Source organism: Pimephales promelas, chromosome 3 (assembly GCF_988280905.1).
Source record: "Pimephales promelas chromosome 3, fPimPro1.hap1.1, whole genome shotgun sequence".
Taxonomy (NCBI): domain Eukaryota; kingdom Metazoa; phylum Chordata; class Actinopteri; order Cypriniformes; family Leuciscidae; genus Pimephales; species Pimephales promelas.
This window is the reverse complement of record NC_142771.1, coordinates 43,734,060-43,750,686: the sequence shown is the minus strand read 5'-3', so window position 1 is coordinate 43,750,686 and position 16,627 is coordinate 43,734,060.

Genomic DNA, 16,627 nt, shown 5'->3' with positions numbered 1-16,627 from the left:
TGGATTGCCATATACATACGTCGAGATGGCGTCGCCTGTTTTTTTGACAGCTTTGGTAACGCACCGGATGCAGATTGCTTTCCTGCATCTTTTCATAACTTTCTAAAAAACAATTCTACGGTCGTTCAGTACTCGGGCAAACAAGTTCAAGATTATACTTCTGATACCTGCGGACAACATTGTGTGTTTTTTCTGTATTATATATCAAGAGGTTATGAATATGAGAATATTATAAAAATGTACCATAATGATTTGTTAAAAAATGATGTCATGGTCTCTCTCTTTGTGAAAAAATTGAAACCTAGTCTCTGTAACGGTAAAACATTTAAATGCATTCAGTGTGTACAGTCCGGTAAAACATTTCAGACGTATTAATGTGATGTATTGTTTATGTGTGTGTGATGAATAAACAAACTTGTGAAACAGATTAAACGTTTTCTTTTTCTTTTATTGGTATCAGACATTAGTATACAACTTAAAAATACACTTACATAATTATGATATACACAAATTTACATTCAATAATATTTGTAAAACAGATAAACATCTCCAATTATATCGATGCAAATAATTGTTAAAAATCTAGCCATTGTTTTGCATCTAATTTAGGTGACTTATCAGATGTGTCTGAAGAGGGACGTGGTGGTGTGTTACGATGTCTTCGTTTTTTCAAAGACCTTCTCGGTACATCTTCAAAACTATTCCCTGTTGTTTTTCTTTTAAGTGAATCAATCAAGCATTTAACATGATGGTTACTTATAGTTGAGTGAGGTATGTTTAAAGAGGAAAACGCTTCGAGAAATTCATTCCATCCTGTCGGTCTACGTTTGTCATGTATCGTTTGAGGCATTGTTACGCTTTTCAACAGATCAAGCATATGAGATCCTGCAATGATTTTCCCTTTATAAACAAATTCACCGGCGTCTGTCCATGAAGACAACTGTTTGGCCTTAGACATTTTATCCAAAATGTATTTTACATTTTTCAAGCTTCTCTGAGGGACGTTGTTTAGCACCTCTGATACGATTACGTCTTCAGTGATGGGTGCTTCTTCATTTTCGCCATCCTGACTCGGCACTGTTAACGTTAAAGCGTTGCTCTCCACATCGTTATGCTTTGACACAGACAGAAATCTCTGTAACATGTGTGTGTATAGTTTTGCTTTTTCATGTGGACCCAGGTCATGTCTTTGTAATATCTCCCTTATAGATGAATCCAGGTTTTCCTCCACGGACGTATTGATATTTTCACGTGGCGGCGCATTCCTTAGTCTATCCATTTGATGCTTTGGTACAAGATACAATTTTTCAGTATGCTGCATTTTTTCTCTTCAGATTCAGTTTCTAGTTATCAGGCTAGTTATGAAAGGTAAACCTATGCTTAGGAGAGGTAGTAAAAAGCCACCTTTTTGGTTAATCATACGTCTTTTTCTTGCAATATTGATCTTTTTATTAGCAACGTATTTTATTTCGGTCTTTCTCCTTTTTAAAGATCCGAGCTGTTTTGCAGTTAGAGGGATCTTGCCGTGAAGAATATTGAGGGCCACTTCACACAGAGCCAGTATGAGTTCGTCAGGGGCTGAATGCAAAATAACCTTCCGTTGTTTGGGCGAGCTCTTGTATAATAACTTTAAAAGGTAAAGATTTCTGGAAAGTCTCGAACTCATTTTAAACTCCCTTCTGGACGTAGACCACAGGATAGTCAGACAGTAAATCTGTTCTGAGTCGAAATCTTTCAGGAGTCTGTGTTTTATAATCTATTAGTAGGTAGCTGAAAGGAAGACTAGTTGCATCCTGGTAAGCTTCAATAAAAAACTTTGTATTACCGGGAAACATCTGACGACCCAAAACACCTATCTGTTGCTTATCTCGGGGGTTTTTAAATATTATTAAATAATTTGTATTAAGTCCTATTGTTCTGGTAGATTTACCCTGGAAAAATAGATTCTGTATCAGTAGCAAACAACTCATATTTTTATGATGGATGTATTGCGTAAAAATCTTCTCGACTTCAGAATTGGACGCTGCTTGACCCATAACGTCGTCCAAAATTAATAGGGATCTTTTACCAGGTGGGAATAATGAATCATCATCCAATTTCTTTGGGATGTTTTCAATGAATTTAATATCAAAAGCATGTAACAGCTCATCATATAAAGGCTGCCAGCATGTATAAATGTACACATAATTATCAAACTTCACAGAACACATTTTGTCCGAATTATACATTAGAGTCTTTACAAAAAAAGTCTTCCCGCTATTGCTTGGACCACTAATAACAGCCGAAAATGGGTGTTGCAGTCTGCAGTCAAAAACACCTGTTTCACACATTTTCAAAGTATTGTTAAAACCCGTAAGGCAAGGTCGTATAATCTGGTTGGAGTACTCGCTTATTGTACACAAGTCTGAAACTTTTCACGATTGATCTGTTGTGCAATGTGAAGGTCCTCTTATTACGTGTAATGGTCTCTGATAATAGTAATAGCTGATGGGTAATGTTTAACAACAAACCATGCCGGTAATACAAATCAGTCAAATTAATAAAAACAATCAGTCAAATATGAAAAACTAGAGATTGTAAGATTTCAAATGATATGTGGTTTGTTTAAGATTAGTCTAGCTTTAGTATAGGATATTACTGAATTTAAATAGGTAATGGTTTTGGGGATGGATCCCATCGATGGGAGTGATGCCGTTGAAGAGGTTTTAATAACAACAACCCATACTATTAATACAAATAACATCTGTAAAATAACAGTCAAATGAATAAAAATAATAACATTCAAATTAATATAAAAGAAATCAGTGATTATGATATATCGCATACCTTGCGTTGTGTCTTTTCCATTGATAATCTGGATAACATTCATTTAAAAGGTGCTTTGTTACCAATATTAGCTGCTGTCAGGGGTTTCTCGATTGTCCTTCAGCGCGGTTAACAACATCCTGTTATAGAAATAACGGTCAAATTAATAAAAACAATCAAACTAATAAAAGTAATCATCAAATATTAAAACTAGAGATAGCGACTTAGCGAGATTTCAGATGATATGTAGTTTGGAGTTAGAATACATTATTATTGAATATAAAGATGATCTACAGTTCACACCAATAATATAGCAGTCAGGTGAATAAAGTCAAATCAATTGCTAATTGCTACCTTTATCAGCTGTTGTTCATGTTGTATTTCACAATTCTCCTCCGGTGTTAAGGATAGCAAGCACCAGTTCATGTTGTAATAGAAATAATAGTCAAATTAATAAAAAACAATAACAATGAAACAAATATGAAAAACTAGAGATAGTCAGACTTCAAATGATATGTAGTTTAGATTTAGTATAGGATATTACTGAATTTAAAGGTAATGACTACAGCCCCATAGCATTAATATATATATAACAATCAAATGAATAAAAATAATAATAACGTCAAAATAATATTTGTATAATATTTGTTACCTTATCAGATGTTGTTCAGAATGCTTTCACGATTCTCCTCCTGTGTTTAAAAGACGTTACAAGTTCTCTGTTTACATCCAGTTAACGTTGCGCCCTCCTCAGATCAGTTGAAATTATAAAACTTCATGTCTCGGATTTCCTTGTGATGAATGCATGATATTCCACAAGAAACGGCATAATCCTCAAAATCAATTAACTGTTTTCGTGATTCAGAATGAACAAACCTGATGATAAATCCACATATTTCCACACGCTGAACAATGTTGGTAATCCAATGAACTGTTTTCGTGATTCAGAATGAACAAACCTGATGATAAATCCACATATTTTCTCGCGCCGAAGAGGACGCTGATAAAACATTCCATGACGTGTTTTGTCGGTCAGACGTAATATTGAGGAGGCCGTTAATAAAATATTTCCTTGCGCTGGGGAGGACGCTGATAAAACACCAAATGACACGTTTTGTGGATCAGACGCTATGAATGAACAGATCGGTGATAAAACACATAATCCAATGAACAGTGTGCTGAGGAGGTCATTGATACATTCTCATATTTCCACAGGTGTACACAGCGTTGATAAAGCACATAATCCTCACTGCTGAAATTATAAAACTTCATGTCTCGGATTTCCTTGTGATGAATGCATGATATTCCACAAGAAATACGGCATAATCCTCAAAACCCAATGAACTGTTTTCGTGATTCAGAATGAACAAACATGATGATAAATCCACATATTTCCACACGCTGAACAATGTCGATAATCCGATGAACTCGACTTTGATTTACCCAAATTAACACAATAATAAATCCGTATAGATCCAGCGATGTGCTTTGGCGGCCCTGAACACCTGTGTGAATCCGAAATAATCCATCCAAAATTCAATCCGTGGAGCTGATCCTTAAAATACACACTGTCTGCAGTCTGTGAGGTTTTGGCTTTTTGAAACAGCCGCTGTCGGAATATGGGAGGTGTTTACGTGTGTCCCTATGAAGCGAGGTCCAATCTGTCGAACGCTCAGGGGCGTGAATAGAGCGTGGACCAATCCGCCGCACGTGCGTCTTCTACGGGGCGTGTGAGGAGGCGTGGTTAGCGCGCCTCATTGCAAGGCGTTAATTCTCTCATTTAAGTTTCATGCTCCGTCCTGAACGGACGTTTTTTAAAACAGTCCGCCGTATGACGTTGGGGGTGGACGTGTTGTACGTATGGATACCGCATGCACAGAGGGTCATGTGATGTGGGAGTGTCGTGGGAGGAGTCTGCGTGTGGCTCCGCTCACACATTGAAAACAACCATTATCGTTTTCTCCCGCTGACCCGAACGGAGGTGTTTCGTTGGGGCTCCTCATGAGGTCTTTTGGAATATCTCTAAAGTTTTCTTTAATGAAAAACCCATTTGTTTGACTTTTTTTCTGTAAAATGTCCGATCTTTTAACTGTTTTAAAGGTTTTTAACATAAAATATATATGAAGCCGTGTATTTTTAATGAAACAGTAAAAGATATTATAACAAATGTATTTTAGAAAACTTTTTTAATAGAACACTAAAAGATATTACAACGTTATTGTATTTGAAACTTGTAATATTTGTTATAGTTTTAAACACTGTTTTGTAAAACGTAAGTCTTTTAAAAAATAATGGTTTAGGAAAACAGTTTTCTTTAATGAAAAAAACCCACTTGTTTGACTTTTTTTCTGTAAAATGGCCGATCTTTAAACTGTTTTAAAGGTTTTTAACATAAAATATATATGAAGCCGTGTATTTTTAATGAAACAGTAAAAGATATTACTAATATAACAAATGTATTTTAGAAAACTTTTTTAATAGAACACTAAAATATATTACAACGTTATTGTATTTGAAACTTGTAATATTTGTTATAGTTTTAAACACTGTTTTGTAAAACGTAAGTCTTTTAAAAAATAATGGTTTAGGAAAACAGTTTTCTTTAATGAAAAAACCCACTTGTTTGACTTTTTTCTGTAAAATGGCCGATCTTTGACTTTTTAATGCATTTTTAAACTGTTTTAAAGGTTTTTAACATAAAATATATATGAAGCCGTGTATTTTTAATGAAACACTAAAAGATATTACTAATATAACAAATGTATTTTAGAAAACTTTTTTAATAGAACACTAAAAGATATTACAACGTTATTGTATTTGAAACTTGTAATATTTGTTATAGTTTTAAACACTGTATTGTAAAACATAAGTCTTTTAAAAAATAATGGTTTAGGAAAACAGTTTTCTTTAATGAAAAACCCACTTGTTTGACTTTTTCTGTAAAATGGCCGATCTTTGACTTTTTAATGCATTTTTAAACTGTTTTAAAGGTTTTTAACATAACATATATACGAAGCAGTGTATTTTAATGAAACACTAAAAGATATTACTAATATAACAAATGTATTTTAGAAAACTTTTTTAATAGAACACTAAAAGATATTACAACGTTATTGTATTTGAAACTTGTAATATTTGTTATAGTTTTAAATATTGTTTTGTAAAACGTAAGTCTTTTTAAAAATGGTTTAGAAAAACAGTTTTCTTTAATGAAAAACCCACTTGTTTGACTTTTTTCTGTAAAATGTCCGATTTTTGACTTTTTAATGCATTTTTAACTGTTTTAAAGGTTTTTAACATAAAATATATATGAAGCCGTGTATTTTTAATGAAACACTAAAAGATATTACTAATATAACAAATGTATTTTAGAAAACTTTTTTAATAGAATACTAAAATATATTACAACGTTATTGTATTTGAAACTTGTAATATTTGTTATAGTTTTAAATATTGTTTTGTAAAACGTAAGTCTTTTAAAAATGATTTAGAAAAACATTTTTCTTTAATGAAAAACCCACTTGTTTGACTTTTTTCTGTAAAATGTCCGATCTTTGACTTTTTAATGCATTTTTAAACTGTTTTAAAGGTTTTTAACATAAAATATATATGAAGCCGTGTATTTTTAATGAAACACTAAAAGATATTACTAATATAACAAATGTATTATAGAAAACTTTTTTAATAGAACACTAAAAGATATTACAACGTTATTGTATTTGAAACTTGTAATATTTGTTATAGTTTTAAATATTGTTTGTACAACTTCAAGTCTGTGTAAAAGATTTTTCTTTTAATAAAAATCACTAAACCTATTTGTTTTATGTCGTCCTTAAAGATTGAAAATGTATTGTTTTTCCACCATTTTGTACATTTTTGGGTATTAATGGTTGTAGAATTGGGAGGAGCTACAAGGACGCTCCTCCTCTAATCCTGCGTGAAGAGGCGTGGGAACTTTCTATTTCCACGCCCATCTTCATCACGTGTTGTGGGAGGGATCTAAGAGGCGGAGCCTGAGTCTGGTCACAGTACAGAGGTTCGAGATGTCATTGCTCTCTCTGACTTCGGTCTGTTAGGACGTGCTTTCTTGGGCTCCCGGGATTACATTTACACAACTTTGAACCGGATAACTTTTGGAATATCTCTAAAGTTTTGGATATATCTTTTGGATAACCGCTGCTGTCGGATCTTTAAACCCGGATAAATCTTTGGAGCTGATTAATCTTTAAACGGGATAATTTTGTTCTTCTTTCACCAACAAAACAGAACGTAAGTCAGTTTTTATGTTTTTAAGTTTTGATATCCTTTAATAATTGTTTGATGTAATTTAAATACACGCTGTTTTAATACACATTTTGATAACGTTTATTAATTATTTATTTTACGTCTAAACAATTTAACATTTTAGTGTTTGAATATCGATAATTATTATTATAATCAATATTATTTAATACTTTTAAACTGTGTGTAATTGTGTAAAAGTACATCATCAAATGTGGTTCGTGGGATAATTTTCCCACGATCACATGACCTCTCCAGAAGCGGAATTGGTGGTGGTGAGGGGTTCCGTATCGTGGGAAAATTTTCCCACGATCACGTGACCAGTCCAGAAGTGGTGGTGGTGGTGAGGGGTGTTGGTGGGTGGGAAGAGGAGGGGAGACCGTGGGAATTTCCCACGGTCACGCGGTCAGACCGGAAGTGAGCGGGAGGGGTAAAAAAGGGGGCGGGGCTTATTTTTATGAGGGCAATAAATCACTCAAAGTGGCATAAAGTGCCCTTCATTCTCTCTCTTGTGTTAATTACAAGGTTGATTCATTCTTAACATTTGTTATACCTACATAATTTTAAACTGAACTATTTTTTTTAATCATACCAAGCTATTTGTATCTTGTGAATCGGTTTCTCAGCCCTGTTACACTGACATTATAATAAAACTGTTCATTTCATGAGAATGTGAATCACAGTTCCTTTGTAAATCAGAATGGTTAAGTTAACCACTCAGGAAAGGGTTAACTGACCCAAAGTGTTCTGTAAAAGTTTTCACAAATCAGGTTCAATCTACAAGTGTTTTTGTAATCCAGCGGTGTGTGTGTTTATTATAAATTGTTATTATACATTGTTTAAACATGAAAAACGGCTATTTTCCACATTCATGTCTACCGACAAGAGTTTTGCTGTGAAAAAAATTCACAAATCAAGCATGTCAAGATGACACTGGGTTCAGACTCCTAAGTGACAGACTTTTGGAGCTTCAATTAAAAATTTAAATTAAAAAAAAAAAAACTGATTTCGGACCGGACCTGCAGTATTCTGAAAATATTTTCAGAGGGATTTGTTAATAAATCATTCCTGGCCTGATTTATGTGACATTTTAATAAAAAAAATATGGTGAAAATCGTTTTTTGAAGGGTATGGACAGTATATTTTGATGTAATGAAAGCATAGCCTGAAATCCCTCTAAACATTTTTTTTTCCATCTTGTGTGTAAACAAAATAAAAAAATAATTGTGCACCTGGCTTTATCAAATCTATCTACCAAAAATATATGTAAAATTGTGCATATTTAATGAGATGATGCCTATAACCCTTTGTTGTATATATTTTTTTTATTTTACACCGTATATAAAATGAAATTGAATGCATTCAAACATTGGATTATATTGTGTTATTAATTGTCAAAGTGCATTCATATTCTCATTCTGTTAACAGAGAACACTTGAGAAACATCACAATGCACTCGATCAGGTTTCAGGAAGAGCATTTGATCTGATCTTCTGATTTAATTTACTGCATCAGTTCTGGTGTAATGACTTTACAAGCAGATCGGGTCGATACTGAGTAAAAGCTTCTGTCACCGAGAGGATAACAAGTCCTCCATGAGCTAATCTCAGACAAAAAACATGATTATTTTACTGATAATATGTGCATTTTGATCAAAAATGAAACAATATGGGAAAATGGTTCAGTTGTATCTTCCTAGAAATGTCTCTCAATCCAGCATGTCTTTCTTTCTTTCTTTCTTCCTGCTATGTTGATGCATTATGTTGGTCAACTCGTGGCGATTAATAAACGTGCAGATGTGGTCACTTTCAGTCCTGGTTAACACACGTATGAATGCATAAACACCTTGTTCATGCTGCTTATGTTTGGATTCGGTTTAGGTGTTTCACTAATTGGCCCAAAGGTTTCGCTTTTTTCTTTCTGTACAAGCCTTTTCGTGTATTTTTTTCCAAACTGACATACATGTAATTGTACTATTTTTTATTTATTTTTTATTTTTTTTGAAAATTTACACCTTGTCCTAATCAGACAAATTTAATCTGAATTAAATTTCAGAGACAAGCAATTTGTCTGTCCACACTACAAAAAAAAACTAACTAAAAAAGCGAAGAGATTGGCTAGAGCTGTTTTGGTCTATACGACCTTAAATGCAAATGAGCCGCATATCCCCGCCCTGCCTTTGGATGAGGGCGTAACTTGGGCACCTAGACATACCTAGGGCAGTCGGTAAGCAGAAGGGCTGAGAGAGTGAGAGACCTGCTCTTTTGAATGTCATTCAGCCGTACATGTTTGTGTGACCGGGTAAGAGTTTCTGAGTTGTTTTGATGGGAAGACACGCCCAGCGGAATTGAGCCACGGCATGATATGGAATACACCTGTGTGCAGGGACGTGCACAGGAATTTTGAGGGGCAGTTGCTCTGACCTGAAAAAAGGGCGCCCCCCCCCCCTCCTCCTCCCCCCTCACGGGCTATATGAAGGAATATATTCAGTTGAATTTGTCCCCCTTCCAAATTGCCTTATCTGACCGTGTTTATGTCCAAACGCAATGCCTCATCTTATGGTCTTATTTATAAAGATTGCAAAATGTCAGAAATGACACAAATGAGCAAAAGAGTTCCTCATATTGTTGTTTATTGTTTTTTTAAATTATTATTATTTATTTATTTATTTGAAAAGAAATAATCTGGATTGAATGGAAAAACTCGAAAAAATAACAAACGCTTAGATTTCGGGAAAAAATACAATCCTTTTTTGCCAATCCTGACCTCCCCCTGCATGGGGCCCTAAGCAAAATTCTGCTAAATGGCCCTCTACCTGATCTGTGATGCCGTGAGCCATGTAAACCATTTGCCATTGCCACTCCGCCCGATACAATCCTCCCTCCTTTAAACAAAACAGTCAAAGAGTACAACAATATAGAACAGAATGAGGTTCAAACAAACAATATTTACTGAATAAAACATTTTTATAGAATGTTAAGATAACAAGTGAATATTAACGTAAACATAAATAAGAAGAAAATAATAAAGTACAACCCTGAACTTTGGCTTTTGGGATTAATTTTGGTTCTCTCTACAGCCTGGGTATTTTCGGAATCAGTAGCCTTTGATTTTTATTTAATTTTTTTTTATGCATGTTGAAGCAAATCTTGATTGATGGTTATTTACTGAGGGATTTTCATTCATATTGACCAGAATGTCCAGCTAATCATCATTTTAAATTCAATATAAATCAGTCAATCAATGTCAAATTGCCAATACATTGGTTTCTATCTTGCATAATTAGTGCAGTTGTTTAGAGTTTTTAACTACACGGAGACTAGATAATCAGTGTCTTTATAATGTGTACTTTGATTGGGAGTGCCATCATTCACGTATTGTACAGTTTCTGGTCTCCACATTTCTGCTAGAAAAATGCGAGTTTCATTTCGTGCACGAGCATATGAACACACGCGACGCGGTTATGTTTTCCGAGCTGCAGTAAACAAACACTGTTGTTGCACTTTGTCGTTTATCAAAAACAAAACGTAATAAATAATGGTATTTTACTCTCACTTTTGTCAAGCAAAAAGTGATGCAAGAGATGCACTGCCTGCCCAGATAGGTTAGCAAAACTTAAAACCATCAAACCTTGCTGACATCAAACTAGAGAGGAGAGAACACAAGTTTACCTGACTGCTGTTCCCGCAATTCACTCTCATGTTTTTCTTCTTCCTCTCTTCGTGACTCTCGTGAGAAGGATACTTTCGCTTCATTTTGTCATGGACTTCGTATTAATTAGCGCGCGACAAGAGATGGAGGCGCGGCCTGAGTAATTTGCGTTCGAGTGCAGTCTATGGTCGCGTGCGGCACTGCAGCCACGTAAACAGTTTGACTTTCACTTTCAGTGCCCAAATGGAAGTGAATGAGGCTTTGCGATTTTTATATTATTTTTTTGTCTAGGCCTACGTGAAATTCCACATCCATTGAAGTATTTTTTTTTCCCCCTCGGAAGGGCAACCTGAGTCGAGAAGGGCATATGGGCAGTTGCCCGGGCAACCTGAGCAACCCCCCTGTGCACGTCCCTGCCTGTGTGGCTCAATTAGGGAGGTTTGTTGGGTCCCGGTGGCTCTATAAAAAGTTTGTCTAAAGGCACCATTGTCATTCTTCTCCGTACTGCGTGTAACAAAAGTCTAAATGGTGATATTTCCTGTAGCTATTCCCCGGTGAGTCCTTTGACTTATTGCTCTTCTCCAGTTATAGATCACCGTCTAAATATGTGTTGTCATTAGGGATGTGCGTGCAGTGGCGAGCGCAGGTTGCATAAAGCTTACTGTAGCGGTAGCCTAATTGATCTTTCACTTTGAGGTAAGACAAATTATTGGGGTCTTTCTTAATTCTTGAAGGGGGAACTCTTTAGAAATTGATACACTATTTTGTGCTGTTACTGTATCATTTCAGGTGTGGTCCAGAGCGCTAGCTGCTGTTTTCTTAGGGGTTCTATACTCGTGGTGTCGCTGTTTGTCGGCTGGCTGTAGTGATTGGACGTTTGCGGTTTCGAACCGCTGTAGTGACCGAGCTCTTCCACAATCTCTGCCCTGACTGGTCTGTATGAAGGTTGCTGAATTATTGGGCATGCGTGTTTTATATGGACTATTAAAGTGAACTAGACCAACGAGAAGTTTGGTCTGTAACAGCAGCCGGAACAATTTTAAAGATTAATTGTGTTGATGTATTTTTCTTTCTTTTTTTCCTTTCTTTGATCTGGAACACTGTATTTGCCAGGTATGTCCACATGTGAATGATTTGACCTGTGATATGAGGCTTAGCTGAAGAGGAGAGTGTATTTGCTTTTTTTTGTTTGGTTTCTTTTGAATTGTTTATCACTTGCTTTGATTTTGTTCACTGATTGTTGTGTGGTTTGTCTCTTCAGCTATTGCGGATGAATTACGGTCTCTTATTTGCTGTGGGTATTTAATTGGTAATTGTGTATGAGACCTATTTTTAGATGTTTTAAAATTAATGTCCCTTGTACAAAATAAACTTTGTATACTTTTTGAAGTCACGTCTCTGTCTTTGACGCCATCTGAACCAGCAGGGTCCTTCTTATTTTTGTAATTCCTTTGGGGTTTATTTTTTTTTTACTTTCCTGGGTGGAGAAGTAACCTAGGTGGCGTAGTCAGTTTTGTAGTACATTTAGCCAAGGGTTACAATCGAACGGGAATATATAAATAGTCTCTGATCAGACCCAGGTGACGAAGAGACTCCGGCAGAATAAACACAAATGAGAATGGACCAGGGCGTCTCGGTATGGTTATTTGATACATTTATGTACTTATAGAGTTGTAGAGTTGTAAAGATGGATGTGCAACACACACACACACACAGACACACAAAAACACTAACATTGGCTAACAAATTTTTAACTAATTTTTAACGTTTTTAACTAACACATTTTTTTGACACATACTGTGATAAAGTTTGCTACGTACAAACGAAATTACATTTATGCGAGGGACCTGTTGCGTCATGTTTACGCGTTTAGTCATACGTCATGTTTACATGTTTGCTTCTGTGGCAAATGTGAGAAGATGTCTAACTTACAGAACAACAACAAATATGCAGTTTTTAATACAATATCTTTAAATATATATATATATATATATATATTCATAAATGTGTGGTTACACACTAAACCAGGTTTAAATTATATACACAGACATCCTACGTTGACGACGACAACAAATTTAGACGCATTTGTTGTTGAATTGGCTGACATCGACTGAATAGACGTTTGCTATTTGCTCAAAAATCATAAAATACACTTACTGTTACTGAGGTGACGGTGGATCGCAAACAGTAGACGATCCACACTTGAGGATTAACTTTGAAGCAAGACCTGCTTTCAATTGACTCCCATTCACAAAACAGTCAGTCAGAAAATGAGTCGCTCAAACATAAACTTATTTACGAAGGAAAGGTGCCACTTAAACTTCCACAAATACAATACATCCACTGTGTTTTCAGAGGCGGAAATAAGTGAAAACTACTATGTATGTCATTATTACATCCCATCCCACAAGAGAACACTTATGTGTTGTATGTACAGATCACCGAGGGCGGGGCCTATGCCACAACCACACTGTCAATCAAACCCCTTGCTCAATTCTACGTCACAAAGCGCTGAATCTTAGAACAGCTCGACACAGTGCATATGATTTATTGAGATTGTAAAAACACACTGGGTGATTTTTTATCATTCTAGGGTGGTTTTGCTCACACACTGCCAACACACATTTATGTTCAAATACCATGTAAAAGTGAATTTTCCATAAACTGCACATATGTAGATCAGAGAAATAGTTAGGGAAGTTATGGTTATCCATGCCAATTATATACAAGTGTATTTCAGATAATGAAACAGTTGGATTCACTTTACACTACATCACTGAATAATGTGTATACTGTATATTTACAGATGATTCACAACAGTATAGCGAAGGTCAAGGTGAAATGCGACAGCTCAGGGAATGTCAGGGTGAAATGTGACAGCTCAGAGAAGGTCAAGGTGAAATGCGACAGCTCAGGAGAGAGGAGAGAAGTGTGCTCTCGCTGACTGCACCCTTATACTCTCAGGTAGACTCACAAACGAGTGACAGGTGCTGACGATTAGGTCTGAGAGCGAGTAGAGAGAGAGAAAGAGAGAGACAGCAAGCAAACAACACAGGGCACACGGCCACGCCCACACTTTCAGAAACAGTGTAAATCAAAACGGTTCAAAGAAAAAACAAAATCAATGATATAAACAAATAAATAAATGAATACATCCTTGGACGTATCGTCGCAACATGGCTATACCTTTCCTTGACCATGTCATCTTGGAGTTTGAATCCAGATTCAGTCAGATTCAGATACAGAAATGAAGAGATGTGTCTTATCGTTCACAAGTCCAGGAAGGCTCAGTAATAGGACCGTTTCTATTCACTCTATACAGAAACGTCTATGTTCACGTCTATGTTCACTCTACCATTAGGAGATATCATTAGGAAACATGGAATTCGTTTTCACTGTTATGCTGATGATACTCAACTCCATATCTCTTCGCGCCCTAGTAAAACTTGCCAATTCAAGAAATTAACAGAATGCATCTGATATAATATTTTGGATGACTAGTAATTTCCTATTTCTTTATTCTAAAAAAAACCCCCCAAAAAACAGAGTTCCTAATGACTGGACCAAAAACCTCTGTACGTACTGCCCTGTCTTCGTTGTCTTGTTAGTCATCTTCATTTATATAGTGCTTTTTGCAATGTAGATTGTTCCAAAGCTGCTTTACAGTGATAATAGGAAATTAGGAAGGTTTAATTGGGAACGTTTAGGAAGGTTTAGGAACCTGGGTGTGCTCTTTGATACCAATCTTTCATTTGTGAAGTTTGGTGTGTAGTTTGGCAAAGCGTTGCAGAGTTACAGCATCAGCATCAGCTTAGCACCATGCCATCAAATTCATTGATTCATACAAAATCAAATGCGAATCAAAAAGCTGAACTAAATCAAAAGAGGTTTTTTTAACCAATTTTATGATTTTTTGCAAACCGTTCCAGCCTCGCATCCAATTTGGCTATATATCTTGAATTCATCCGCACGTTATTTGAAAATGATTGGGTTTATCAAAAAGCTTTTTGCCAGCTTGGTCTGAAGATGATCTGAGCAAATATTAGTGAAATTCAGATGGCAAAATGCCAATCAAATCTAATCTAAGAGGAAAAGGGAATCGGTTTTAGCCATTAAATGTAAGTGAAACTTTGAAACTTTGGTTTTCTCCTCTTGGAATGCCTTTGATTTTTTTTTTTCACAAGTGTTTAAAGGGGGGGTTGACTGCTTTTTTTCTTTGCATGATTGTGTTTATGGGGTGCAATATAACATGTATTCATGGTTTTTCGTTTTTAAAAAGTCTTATTTTGGTAGATAGACTAAGTTAGCAACTCTAAAATTGCTGTGGTTAATGTTCAGAGACTCTCCCTATCAGTGTGCCAAATTTCAATACTTTTTACCATGGGAAGCCATTGACTCAAGAGTAAAAGAAGTGTGAATCTGAAGCCAAAGCAAAATACATTGTACTGTACATAATCATTTGAGATAATGATGCCTTTAAAATACTGTTGGAATTAAAAGCTGTTAATGCCGCAAAACTGCCAATTTTTTCCAGTACACCAACTCAAAATAACCACAACTATTGATAATGCAAAGAGTTGTCCTGTTTTAACAACCGTGATCATTGACGTTGTCCCTAACTGTAGTCTGTATTCACTTCAGAGATTTTTCTTCCAGTTCAGGAGCTTGCACCACTTTTCCATTCACCCTTTCCCAGTCTCCTCCTCTACCAAAGCTGTCTTCCTGTGTATGTGGGAGGGGCGGATGGAACCTGTGGAAAAATAAAAAAAATAGCAATAAAGAAGCAGGCATATTTACAGTCAAGACATTTACATTAGCTAGTGGTGTTTCAAAAGTGGGAAAAACACAATCAAACAATCTGTCAGCACCTGACATGACTCATGGTGTTGATTTTCTCCTCTTGGAATGCCTTTTATGATTTTTTCCAGCTGCAGACCCGCAGCACCACCAGTTTCAGAACCCCAGCGCCAGAACCGGAAGTGAGGGAGGACGGAATTATTATTATTGCATTATAATTATTTTAGCAAGCATGTAAGGACAAAACGGACCTTGAGTTCCTCATTTGATACATTGTAAGTTAAATTTAAACAAAATTGTCGTGATAAAACAGGCCTATCTTGGGTTGAATTGGTCATTTTGTATAGATTTTTAACAAAACAATGCCGAATTTTCTCTCTTTTTTAGATTTTGACATTATTTTACACGAAAAATGCATGCTGCACATGTTCTTGTGAAATAAAGTATATTTTATAAAAAAAATACCCATGCGTTTTTTTGTTTTTTTATTAAACAATCAAAATCATCTTACAAATACTTATATATCAAAGATATCTTCAATATCAAAACAATTTAAGATTTTTGTAAACAAAATAAATAAATAAATAAGTAGAACATAAAATATCACAGAGGTCTAATGAGTATCAGATTGTGTATAATTTTGAAAACCTCCAATGATTGTCTTGTTTTATATCTTTCAAAGCTTTATTATACAAAGTTAACTCTTTCGTAAAAACCAAAAAACAAAGGTCTTATCTTCCTAAATTTACACGTAGCCTATGTATAAACTGCTTAGCTAAAATTATTAAACTGTTATACATTAAAATGCCCATAAGTTTCAAGTATTATTTTTTCACCATCATGATCAGGAAGTAACTCATAATACAATGAAACGAATAACTGAAACTATATACTTTACACAAAATCAATGTTTTAAAATGCTTATTGTATGGTAATGTATAGCATCATAACATACATAGAGAGTAGGACGTTTCTTGTTCAATAAAAGCTGTTTCATGTGTAAAATACCCTCCAAATTACGTTAGGTTTCAAATCCAAGCTCCGCCCCTCACTTACGTTCCTGGCGCTGGTGTTGGTTAGAACCTAACTCCGC